The sequence below is a fragment of the Budorcas taxicolor genome, chromosome 11 (genome assembly GCF_023091745.1).
Source record: "Budorcas taxicolor isolate Tak-1 chromosome 11, Takin1.1, whole genome shotgun sequence".
NCBI lineage: Eukaryota > Metazoa > Chordata > Mammalia > Artiodactyla > Bovidae > Budorcas > Budorcas taxicolor.
Window position 1 is genome coordinate 142,407,360 of NC_068920.1, and position 12,060 is coordinate 142,419,419.

The 12,060-nt window shown below is 39.5% G+C and overlaps 1 protein-coding gene across 1 annotated transcript in view; it reads left to right on the forward strand.

Moving 5' to 3' along the window:
- Positions 1–12,060, forward strand: part of NBAS (NBAS subunit of NRZ tethering complex) — a 336,306-nt gene that overhangs the window by 187,464 nt on the left and 136,782 nt on the right. The gene's annotated exons all lie outside the window — the stretch shown is intronic.

The following is a 12,060-nucleotide window of genomic DNA, read 5'->3' on the forward strand; positions in this document are numbered from 1 at the left end:
TGTTCTGGCCATGTAAGGGGAGTATCATTTCTCTATTCAGTATAGAGCTGCACCGTGTTTCTGCTGAGTTCAGCTCCATAAGCTTATTCTGAAATCCCCACATCCTTCTTTATAAAATCCACGAGAAGCCTTTTGCGACCTTTGGGTTTTCCATTTCCTGCTCTTTGATGAATTAGAAAGTGGCAGCTGGGCTCCGTGGTACGCTCCATGGTAGCCTCTCTGGAGTAGGGCATGCTGTGTCTCCACAGGGCACGTCCTGATCCATTCAGTGTCCTCAGTACCTGTGGGAGACTGCCAGCAGTGCTTCACAGGATCCACTTTGCAAGGAAGAGGAATTCTTCCAGAATGATTCTTGTATTTTTTTTTTAGCACCTTAAAAGCTTTCCTGTCTTCCTTTCTCCTCTTTCAGCAAGCTGTAATATTAATAGATCTAGATCTGACGAAGTGCTAATCCAAACCCTCAAACGCATCATGTCTTTGATTCATGAGGCACATTTCAGAATATTATAGCTACTATTATTAGATTAAAATACGGTGCTTAGCTATAAGATGCTGTGTGTTACACATTAACAGTAAATGTAATAACCGCATTAAATTATAACTTATAAATGAGAGCTGACTGTATATGTAATCTGCTTAATGCCCAAGACTTTCATTACTCAGTTGTGAAAATGATAATTTTTACTTAAATAACCAAGCAAAGTAAAAGATGTAACTGCTGTGCACAAGTGGAGCCTACAAGTTTGAAGATATTGGCTGTTGTTCTCAAGAACAAGATATTTGTTTTTAAATAAAATGCATAATTTATGAGTAAATACCAAAATTAGTTTCCAGCTTCTTACTAATATTGGTTATTATGTTTTTTAGATGTAATAGTATTCCATGACTTAGAGCATATTAACATTTTGTTTAGCTAGTGTTAGCTATATCAGTTAGCCAATAGTGTTTTCCCCAGATAAATCTAATTAGAGTTGAAAATGGATTATATACAAGGTTCCCATTAAAAAATCATCTTCACTATGGGAAATCTTGTTATGAACATTTTAAGTGGCTACAAATTTATAAGACTGGACTAATTATTGTTTCAAACTGGGGGCAGGGCTTGGCATAGAGCTGTTTTGAATGTATAAAAGGATTATTTAGAAATATTAAAATAAATTTCTGACAGTTGTATTTTAGTACCATGGACAACTCTTTCTTTTCCCCTTCACCAGTTTAATGGGCATTTGGGTTGTTTGTACTTTTTAGCTATAATGAATAATGTTGCTATGAACATTTGTATACAAGTCTTTGTATGAAAATATGTTTTGATTTGTTGTGTAGGTATCTGGGAGTGGAACTGAAGCATTATATGCTGTATATGCTTTAAATATTGGAAAACATTGCCAAATTGTTTTCCAAAGTGGCTGCACCAGGAATTATTAAGTTTTTCCTTTCTTCATATCCTTGCTAATACTTAACTCTTGACTGGCTTTTTGTTAAAGCCATTCTTATGAATGTGTGTGGTATCTCCTTATCCTTTTGGTATGTGTTTCCAAATAAGTAATGATAATGAGCATCTTTTCATGTGCTTACTTGCCATTTCTGTACCTTCTTTGATGAAATGGCTACGAATATTTTCCCAGTTTCTTTTTAACTTTTATGTCAACTCCTTATTAAGTCATAAGAGTTTTTGTTGTTGCTTTTAAACTCTTGGATACAAGTTGTTGTTGGATGTGCGATTTGAAAAGATTTTTCTGTCAGTGTGTGATTTTTACTTTCTTAATAGTGCCTTTTGAAGTGCAGAACCTTATAATGTTTCTCAAGTCCATTTTATTAACCTTTTCTTTTATTGCTTGCATTTTGGGTGTTGTAGCAAAAAAATCTGTGCCTAGCTCAAACTTGTGAAGATTTACTCCTATGCTTTTTCCTAAGAGTTTTATAGTTTTAGCTTTTATATGTATTGAGAGGTAATAATGATCCACTTTTTGTATGAGATAAGTATAAGGTTGAGGAAAATCCACAAACAGAAAGATCAGTTTAGAATTTTATCTCCTGTTATATACAAAAATGAACTCGATAGGATCATGTTTGTTTTTTCTTTTGTGTGATCTTGTTCTTTCTGAAAGGATTTTGAATCTTACGCTGCACAAAGGCACAAATTAATATTTTAAAGTTTAAAATGATTTCATCTGAAATAGATTTGTATCATAATTATTGCCTTAGTAATTTTCTTTTTTCAAGATGTTTTGGAATTTTGGTTTTCAAGCTTATGTTTCCTGAACCATCTGCCTTTGTCGTTACATACAGATCATTTATGTCATAGTGTGATAGTGGTTATTGGATGCATGTGCCATGATTATTTATCTTTTCCTTTGCTTTTGGGCGTTTGGATTGTGCCCAGTCTTTCTGAACTTCACTGAGCATGTCATGTACATATCTTCGCATATTCATGCTTGTATTGCCCTGGGATATAATGGGAAATATAGGCTCCAAAGACAGATAATTTCCTGTTTCTTGTGGTCCATCCTCCATAACTTTAAGTGCTGATTAAAAAATGAAAAACTAAAAATATACTAAATATACCTCTGTTTTTCCTAAATACATTTCTCTTAATTTGGATCCAAGAATGCTAGAAGATTCAAGAAGGGTTCAGTCCCTAAAGCCCCTGAAATAGTGTGTCAAATCTGGTGTGTCTGTTTGTGACTTAGTGTGTTCATGTATGTTCACACGCATGAGTACGTTCAGTTTTGCATTCAGTTTTCTGGGGAAGGCACTTACAGCTTGCCTTAGAAATGTGTAGGGGGCGGGACTTCCAAAGATAAGAAATTGTAGCCTGGCATTTGAATGAGCAGATGAACTGGAGCAGAGTCAGACTTCAGCGTGATGAGTCCTCATGGGGCTTTCTTCTACTGCTTCTTCTGACAAACAATTCCAGAAGCAGCATCACCAGTAATAAGCGTTCCATTCTTAATATTTTGAGTTCAGGATGCAATTTTCTACAAGTATGGGGCTTCCCCAGTGGCTCAAGTAGTAAAGAGTCCACCTGCAGTGCAGGAGACGCAGGAGACACGAGTTCGACCCCTGGTTTGGAGAGATACTCTGGAGGAGGAAATGGCAACCCACTCCAGTATTCTTGCCTGGAGAATCCCATGGACAGAGGATACAGTCCATGGGGTCATAGTGTCAGACATGACTGAGCACATGGATGCACATGATACGATGGAGTGTTAGGTGAAGGGAAGTACTTTTGATTATTTAAAGAAATGTTGGAAGAGAAAGGGTAGTGGCTTAGCTCAGTTTGAGCTGTTTGTGATCCTTAGTCTCTGTTATGGGTACCACCAGCTCAGTTGGAACTTGACAAACCAGTTTCTTAGAAATTAACCCTCAGATTTCCAGACACCAGAGGGATAGGGAGTCCTGGCATGCTGTAGTCCGTGAGGTCAGAAAGAGTTGGACATGGCTTGGCGACTGACTGAACAACAACAATACCAGACACCAGAGAAGGCAGCTCCTGCATAGGTTTACTATAGTGATTGACGAACGAGAATTGTTTCTGTAAGCCAGACTTAATGTGTGGAACTGTTCTTGTTCTGTGAACCTGTTTGGTAATGTTGTCTCTTGTAGGACTTGAAAAATATTACTAGTGCCTATGAAGTTAACCTTTGAGCTATGTAACACTTGATGCTAATGAGATTTCATGTTAAATTTTATGCTGGGAGTTGTTGACTTGGCTTGGGAGATTAATCTATTTCTGCTGTTATACACTCTAAATTAATTAGCAATATGCAACTATGAATATAAAAACTTCCAGTAGTAATCATTTCAGGAGTAAATTTTCCTAACCTCTTTTTTCTTTCCCTGTTACATGAAGTTGAAATAAAAGTATTTTCCTCATTAATGACTCTGGTTACACTCTAATCTTGGTAGACTGCTCCCCAATTAAATGTTTCTTCTGTAGTCTAAATGAGCCTTTTATTTTGCTTTCTCTTTTGTAATTCTTATAAGGGAGGGATCTCTTATAGAAAATCCTTCTGTCATGTACATTTCTGTGCATTGAAATTTCATTTACTTTTTGGTTTTAGATGTTTACATTTTTTATATTGAGTTAGCCAATCCATATGAACAGAGTAAAGTTTAGGTTTATTTTATGAAATGGTATAATTGTCTTATAGCCTATATTTTTTTATTTTTCAGTGAATTTGATTTGCCCCTGAATGAAGTTATTTCATACTTAAGTGCCATATTTCTTATCATGTTTATATTTTTTAGTTTCTATACTTGGATTAGTTGATAACATTCAAATCATTCCATAACCCTCTCGAGTAAGGAGATTCTAAAGGTGAACCAGAATTGAAAATGTGACATGAAATCTAATCTGAATAACAGTTAGTTGCTGTAGGCATAACATATTAGATTTAGAAAATGTTTCTTCAAGCATAGGTACAGTAAAACCAGACTTCTTATTCATAGCTACAGTAAAAGGTATACTTCAGTAATTTTCATATACCCTGAGCATGTAGTAATCAACAAACATCATCTCTGCCCTTGAAAAGCTACTATCTAGTTGAGAAGACAGAAAAATCATAATTATGCCAAGTATATTAAAAGTAGGCATGTAATGTAGTGAGTGGGAAGGAGAAGAGTATCTTGACAGGATTTTACTGACAGCAAAAATACCACATTTCAAGGAAGATACAGAATTTCTTTGTGACCTTGGAGCAGGAAAAGACTTCATACAAAAAAAATACTAGTTATAAAGTTTAAAAGCTGATAAATTGAACTAATTTAGAAGTTTAAGAACATCTTTTAATCAAGACATCATTAAGATAATACAATATAATCTGCAGATAATAGAAAATGTCCATAATTCATATATCTAATAAGGGCTATGTATCCAAAATATACAAAGAAAAACCAAAAAACTGCAAGTGAATAAGAAAGACAACCAACAGAAGAATGGGCAGAAGGTTTGAACAGGCACTTGAAGATCGTCCACTTTCTTTTTTCTATGGTTGGATCCAGAATCCTTGAATTTCTCTTCTTATCTGACTTACCTCAGTCCTTTTTCATCTTTAGAAGAAACAAATAAAAGCATTTAAACTTAAAAATGCATTTCAGATATACCTTATGGAAACCTCTTCTATTCCTGGTATCACTGCCTTAATTCAGTTCCTGATTATTTTATCTTTTTAATTGTACATTTTTTTTTTTTTGGGCCATGCAAGGCAGCTTGCAGGATCTTAGTTCTCTAACTGATCTTGGGTGGCCTCCAGCTGCAACCACTTGGAACAGGACTTGGGTTCCCAGCCAGAGATGGGCTGGGTCGTGGTGGTAAAAGCACCAGGTCCTAGGCACTAGGCCAGTGGTCAGTGTCAAGGGCCCTGATGCTTCGGCTTTGCAGAAAAGAATTGCCACAAAGACAGAAAGTAGTGAAGCAAGTTAAGTATTTATTAGGATTAAAAAGAGTACATTACCTGTGAATAGACACAGACAGACTCAGAGGGAGAGTCCCTGAGTTGCTGAGTCGTGCCTTTGTGGTAGTTTGAATTACTTTCATGGGGCATTTCTTCCAGGTTTTCTTTGGCCAGTCATTGTGATTTGCCTGCTTCACAGTCCTTACTTAAACTGGTTTATCTCAGGATCCTCCCATGTGGGCACATGCATCTCTTTGCCAAGATGGATTCTACCGCAAAGGCATATGGGTGGGACATCCCATGACATGACTCCCCTTTGGCCTCCAAGGAGTCTTTTCTGCCCACATGTGGTTAGGGAGGTCTTCTGACTTCGGGAACAAGAAATGTGTGTTCTGTGCAGTGTCCAGCTTCCTCCCTTTATTCCCCTGCTATTTTTGTCTTGGAATTTCCATCAGTAGAGAATGAATCTCCAATTAATTTACCCTGGGTTGAGGGGCGTGGAGGTGGGTAGTCCCATCTGCCTCCTGCCTCATGACCAAGGATTAAACCCAGGCCCTTGGCAGTGAAAGCACAGAGTCCTAACCTCTGGACCACCTGGGAATTCCCCGAGTCCCTGATTATTTTACATTTGGACTAATTTACCAGTCTCCTAATGGATTTCTGCTCCTGGAATAAGATTTCTAAAACAGAAATCTCGTTATGGTAACTCCTTTTGTTAAAGCCTCTCAGGGGTGTCATATTGTCCAGGAGATGATAGAGGTGCTTCGGTGTTGTGTCAGTAGCTCTCTTCTGGTCTTGCCTCTGCCTGCCTGTGATCTTCATGTGCCCTGATCTTCATCTTTGTGTATTCTTTTCTATGCCTTCACTGAATCAACTCAAGTTTCCTCCAATATTCCATGTTGTTTCATGTCTCTTAGTTGTATGAGTTTACCAGGAACATCCCCTGGAGGAGGGAAAGGCTACCCATTCCAGTATTCTAGCCTGGAGTCCCATGGACTCTAGGGTCCATGGGTTTGCAAACAGTAGGACATGACTGAGCGAATTTCACTTTCACTTTTCACCTGAAATCATGGGTGCTTCTCGTGGCTCAGTGGTAAATAATCCATCTGCCAATGCAGGAGCACAGGTTTGATCCTTGGATTGGGAAGATCCCCTTGCAGAAGGAAATGGCAACCCACTCCAGTGTTCTTGCCTGGAGAATCCCAGGGACGGGGGAGCCTGGTGGGCTGCCGTCTATGGGATCGCACAGAGTCGGACACGACTGAAGTGACTTAGTAGTAGTAGTAGCCTGGAGGAGTCCATGGACTCTGTAGGGTCCATGGGGTCGCAAACAGTAGGACATGACTGAGTGAATTTCACTTTCACTTTTCCCCTGAAATCATGGGTGCGTCTCTGGTGGCTCAGTGGTAAATAATCCATCTGTCAATGCAGGAGCACAGGTTTGATCCTTGGATTGGGAAGATCCCCTTGCAGAAGGAAGTGGCAGCCCACTCTAGTATGCTTGCTTGGGAAATCCCCTGGACAGAGGAGCCTGGTGGGATACAATCCATGGGGTCCCACAAAGAGTGGGACACGACTTAGTAACTAAACAACCTGAAATCATCACCATTTCTTCTTCGGAAGCCTGAAATTCTTTCCTGCTGAAATATTACTTCTTCAGTGAAGCTTTCTGTGATGGTGCCTCTAGGCAGAGGGACATAGTGATTTGCCTGTATCTCTGCCTCCCTTTTAGTTTCTGGAGCTCAGAGGCTCCCAAGGGCAGAGGCTGTGTCCTTGTTTTTATCACCTTATTGACTAGTATAGTATAGTATGACATCAAATAGGGGTCACTCAGTGAGTATTTGCTGAGTAGGGGAATGAATTCTGATTGGTTTCTGTTTTTTTTCAGGTATGAAATCTAACATGAATTGAGATGCTTACTATATTGTATACTTACATATGTACACACACATCTGTATCTCTGTGTGTGTGTATATATATATATGTACACATACACATATAGAGAGAGGGAGGGAGAGAGAGAATGTCTAATTACTGCGAATTCCTTCTGAGATTTATTTCTGACAAAGAGCTTTTTCTGGCAGTGTTATTCAGAAAGGGGTGTGTGTGGGTGTGTGTGTGTGTGTGTGTGTGGGTATGTGTGTGTATGTGTATGTGTGTGTGTGTGTGTGTGTAGTACTAGTTCTATTCCGTGCAGAGTTACTGGAGGCAAAAGCTTAGAAGCAGATTGAAGCAGAATGTACTTGAATCCAAACCTTTCAGTAGCCCAGATAGATGAACACACTCAATGACGAGCTGTCCAGGGTAAGCAGGCCCATCGTGGAGGGCAGCCCCACGATGCAGGGAGGGAGTTAGCAGTACCATCTACACTACTGCCTAATAGTAGAAGCTTCTTGGCTGGGGTCCTGACCCTGTTAGAAAAGAGGAGCCTCTGGAGTGCAGGAGCCGGACTCAGCCTTTTTTCCTTCGGTTAAGTCCGATGTGACGAGCCGACTGTGGTACTAAAGTGGAGAAGAAATGAGCCTCCTGCCGTCTTCTCAAATAGTGAAGAAATAAGGAAAGACTACTAGTAATGCTGTCATTGAAACAACTGTGTGTGTGTGTGTCTGCTCCCTCGCAGTGTTTATGCCCAATATACACATAACGGGCCTTGTAAAGCCCTGACGCATATCAAGCTTCCATGACGTGGCATCTATCGTTATGATTACTCTTGGAGGGAGATTTGTGTTTTTTTCCTATGTTGGTCTTTCTACTTGTCTTTTCACACGTGTTGATAATGAGCTTCAGTCTTCCTTTCTGTCTCCTTAACCCTTCCCTCCGACCCCCACAGGCATGCAGAGGAGAGGGTATGTAGCCTTCCTAGTTGCTGAAATTGAGAGGAAAAATTGAGAATGTCAGGTTTAGCCTCCCTGGGTTTCCTCTTGATTTTGCCTGTCGACAGAAAGGGTACAAGGCGTGCATGTGTGCTAGGTCGCTTCCGAGGCTCAGTCGTGTCTGACTCTTTGCGACCCCATGGCCTGTAGCCCACTAGGCTCCTCTGTTTATGAATTCTTCAGGCAAGAATACTGGAGTGGGTTGCCATGCCCTCCTCCAGGGAATCTTTCTGACCCAGGGATCGAATCTGTTATGTCTCCTGCATTGGCAGGTGAGTTCTTTACCACTAGTGTTACCTAGGAAGCCCAGAAAGGGTAGATTCAGTTCTAATTTTTGTTCCTTGAGGTTATACACATGTGGGCTAGTTTATTTACTTGTTCGTTTAGGCACTGAAGTCTTTACAATCCAGTGTATTTTACACTGACAGCACTTCCCTGTTCAGAGCAGCTGCATTTCCAGAGTGCAGTCGCCCCATATATCTGCTGGCTGCCAGGTTGGACAGCACAGGTTTGGGCAGTTCTGGAAGTTTGTTCTGCTCCATTTTCCACCACTAGACTGCTATGATTATTTTGCTCAGATGTCTGTTCTGTAGATGCAGCTCCTCCTTGGAAAAGTGACTCCCAAGATGTAGACTTGCAGAAAGATTTTAGCCTTATTATGTCTGAAGATTTAAGCCAAAGTCTTCCTCTACTGAAGAATAAAAATGATGATGTTGATCTTTCAGATCAAAAATATATTTTCTTGTTTGTTTGTTTTTTTTTTTAAATCAATGTTCAGCTGTAAGCAACAGAAAACATTCTAGCTTTTATAAGCAGAAGGGGACTTTTTTTTAAACTTCAATGAGAATTGGAATCTTACACAATCATTCAAAGGTCTGGAGAAGCAGGCTTTGGTGTATTTTTAGAGTAACTATAAGAAAAATACCGAGGAGATTAACTACCACTGGAGCGGAAATCCGCCACAAGAAGTTGGGGAACTCGAAAGCCCCTCCTTATCAGCTGTCTCTGGTGCTGCTTTGACCCTGCCAGGATAACAAGCCCGCAGAACGGTAGTCTACACTGTCCTTTACCCCGTGAAGCTAGGGACCGGGCACTGGTACTTGTATCACCACTTCTGCAGAAGAGCAACTAGGATGATCAGAAAAAATAGAAAAAGGAGAAAAAAAAGTTAAGCATATTTTCCACAGGAAAAGCACAGTAATAACAAAAGTACAGTCTCTACTGGAGTTTCACTGTACAAATTCTACACAGTGGGTACCTCTGATGGAGGAAAACTAGGTCAAGTGAGGAATGTCAGCCCTAGGGAGTCTGGGAAATGTAGTCTTTAGCTTTTCAGCTTCTAGCAACGCAGCCTGGGAGTGGTCTAGAACTGAGTTGAGTCTAGGACCAAGCTGCAGTATCTGCTGCAAAATATGAAACCCAGGAGAAGTGCTGGTCTTTTTTGGGCACCTAAACCCCTAGCAGTTGTTTTTGACATGGTTGCCCTTATATACATTCAGTTTAACATGAGTATTTTCTTCCTTAGCATATCATCTGTGTTGTTTTTGTAATTATAATTTATAGTGTATCGAGTTGATAGTTTATACCTTTCCCAAAGTCCAGAAAGCTTATAGGAAACATAGGTTTAAAATTTTTTTTTTAGAAAATGAAGATATATTTGACATACTGTATAAGTTTAAGGTGTATAATATATTGATACATTAATATTATAATATAGTTGCCATTGTAGCGTTAACTGACACCTCTGTTGCATCACATAATTATCATTTCTTCTAGTGCTGGGACACAACTTTTTTTTTTTTTTTTCACATTAAAAGAATAGAAAATCTTTTGAGAAAAGTTAACCAACTGCCCAGTGAGGAAATTATAAGTATCAGTTAATGCAGCTTAAATACATTTCATTTTAGTACTAAGAATAAAATTAAATTATAATTTTCTAGAAATTATAAGTGTACAAACATGATGTAATCATTTTCTTTTACTGCTGTGACATTTAGCAGCTTTGAAACAGTGCAAGTTCTTATAATTCCCATAGGACGGAAACCTGGCAGGCTTGGGTGGGTTTCTGCTTAGGATCTCAGCCAAAGTCAGGGTCCCCACAGGACGGTGTTTTCTGGAGGCTCTGGAGGAGAATTCATTTCCATGTTCATTCATGTTGATAGTAGTGTTAGTTGCTCAGTCGTGTCTGATTCTTCACGACCCCGTGGGCTGTAGCCCACCAGGCTCCTGTGTTCGTGGAATTCTCTAGGCACTGGAGTGGGTTGCCATTCCCTTCTCTAACTCATGTTGTTGACAGAATTCAATTCCTTGTGTTTGCAGGACTGAGGTCCTCATTGCCTTGCTGGCTGTCACCTCCAGTTTCTTTTCACCTTCTAGATGCTTCTCACATTCTTTAACTCTTGGCCACCTCCCTCCATCTCCAAAGCCACCATGATGTGCTTCACGTCTCTCCTGCCTCTTCTCTCAGGGCATGTCTGTATGACCCTAGCTGGGAAGGGTTCTCTGCTTAAAAGGCTCATGTGATTAGGTTAGCTCCACTCAGATAATTCAAGATTTATCTCCTCACCTCAAGGTTTGTGTTCTTAATCATATCTGCCAAGATCTTTTTCCATCTAATGTAATATATTTGCAGGTTCTAGGGATTAGGATGCAGGTATTTTCAGTTCAGTTCAGTTCAGTCACTCAGTTGTGTCCGACTCTTTGCGACCCCATGAATCACAGCACGCCAGGCCTCCCTGTCCATCACCATCTCCCGGAGTTCACTCAAACTCACGTCCATCGAGTCGGTGATGCCATCCAGCCATCTCATCCTCTGTCGTCCCCTTCTCCTCCTGCCCCCAATCCCTCCCAGCATCAGAGTCTTTTCGGGGGCCATAATTCTACCCACCCTGTATGGAGGCTTTCAAGTTGGTCTAAAGTGGTGAATTTCTCCTAAGTGTGTGTTGTGATGATATCTTGGTAATTATTGAGTGATTCCACAATTTATCATTTTTTATTATTCAAATAACACATTAATGAATGATGTGATGTAGACCCAAATAGCCATCCTATTAGTGGCAAGAAAGTTGTTCAAATTGGAAGACTAGACCTTAATTTTTCTTTCGTTTGACTAGAATACTACAGAACAAGTAAGCAGAAGTAGACAGATACTAAACCAAAGGCTGGGTTTTCATAGAACAAATTTACCTTCCTTTGATCAAAAGCAGCTGTGGTCACTGTCATTTCTATTTAAACAAATGTCGATAAATTGGCATTTTTCTCCTCATGAAACCTCTTGGGTTAGTACGTGGGGAGTTGGAATTGTAGCTGATTGCTTTGAGATTGGCAGGAGGTTCCACATTAGAAAGCTTTTAAATGCTGTTACTCATCCACTTGTTTAGATGAAAAACAAAATGCCTTTCAGTATGTAAAGGTGGATCATCAGAATCTTATACCTTTGTCTGGGTCACGGTAGCATTGTTGAAGTGAATAATTTATTTCTTAATCTAAACCATAAATAGTTTAAAATGTCTTGTCAAAGAAACAAACATGAGTATGTCATGGAAGGATGTTAGATTAGTGAAAAAAAATTAAGAACCCACTATTTGCTTTATAAATACTTCTGAAAGAGAATCTTTGACTAATGCATTAAGATGTATTTTCCTTTACTGAATTTTCTTTTGTAAATGATTCAAGGAGGTACAGTATGCTATTATCGCTTTCACATTTTTTTTGGTTGTTATTGGTAAAGATGAATTTTTAAATCTGTTTAATTTCATGTCTGATAACTCCAAGTCGTCGCATGATCACTC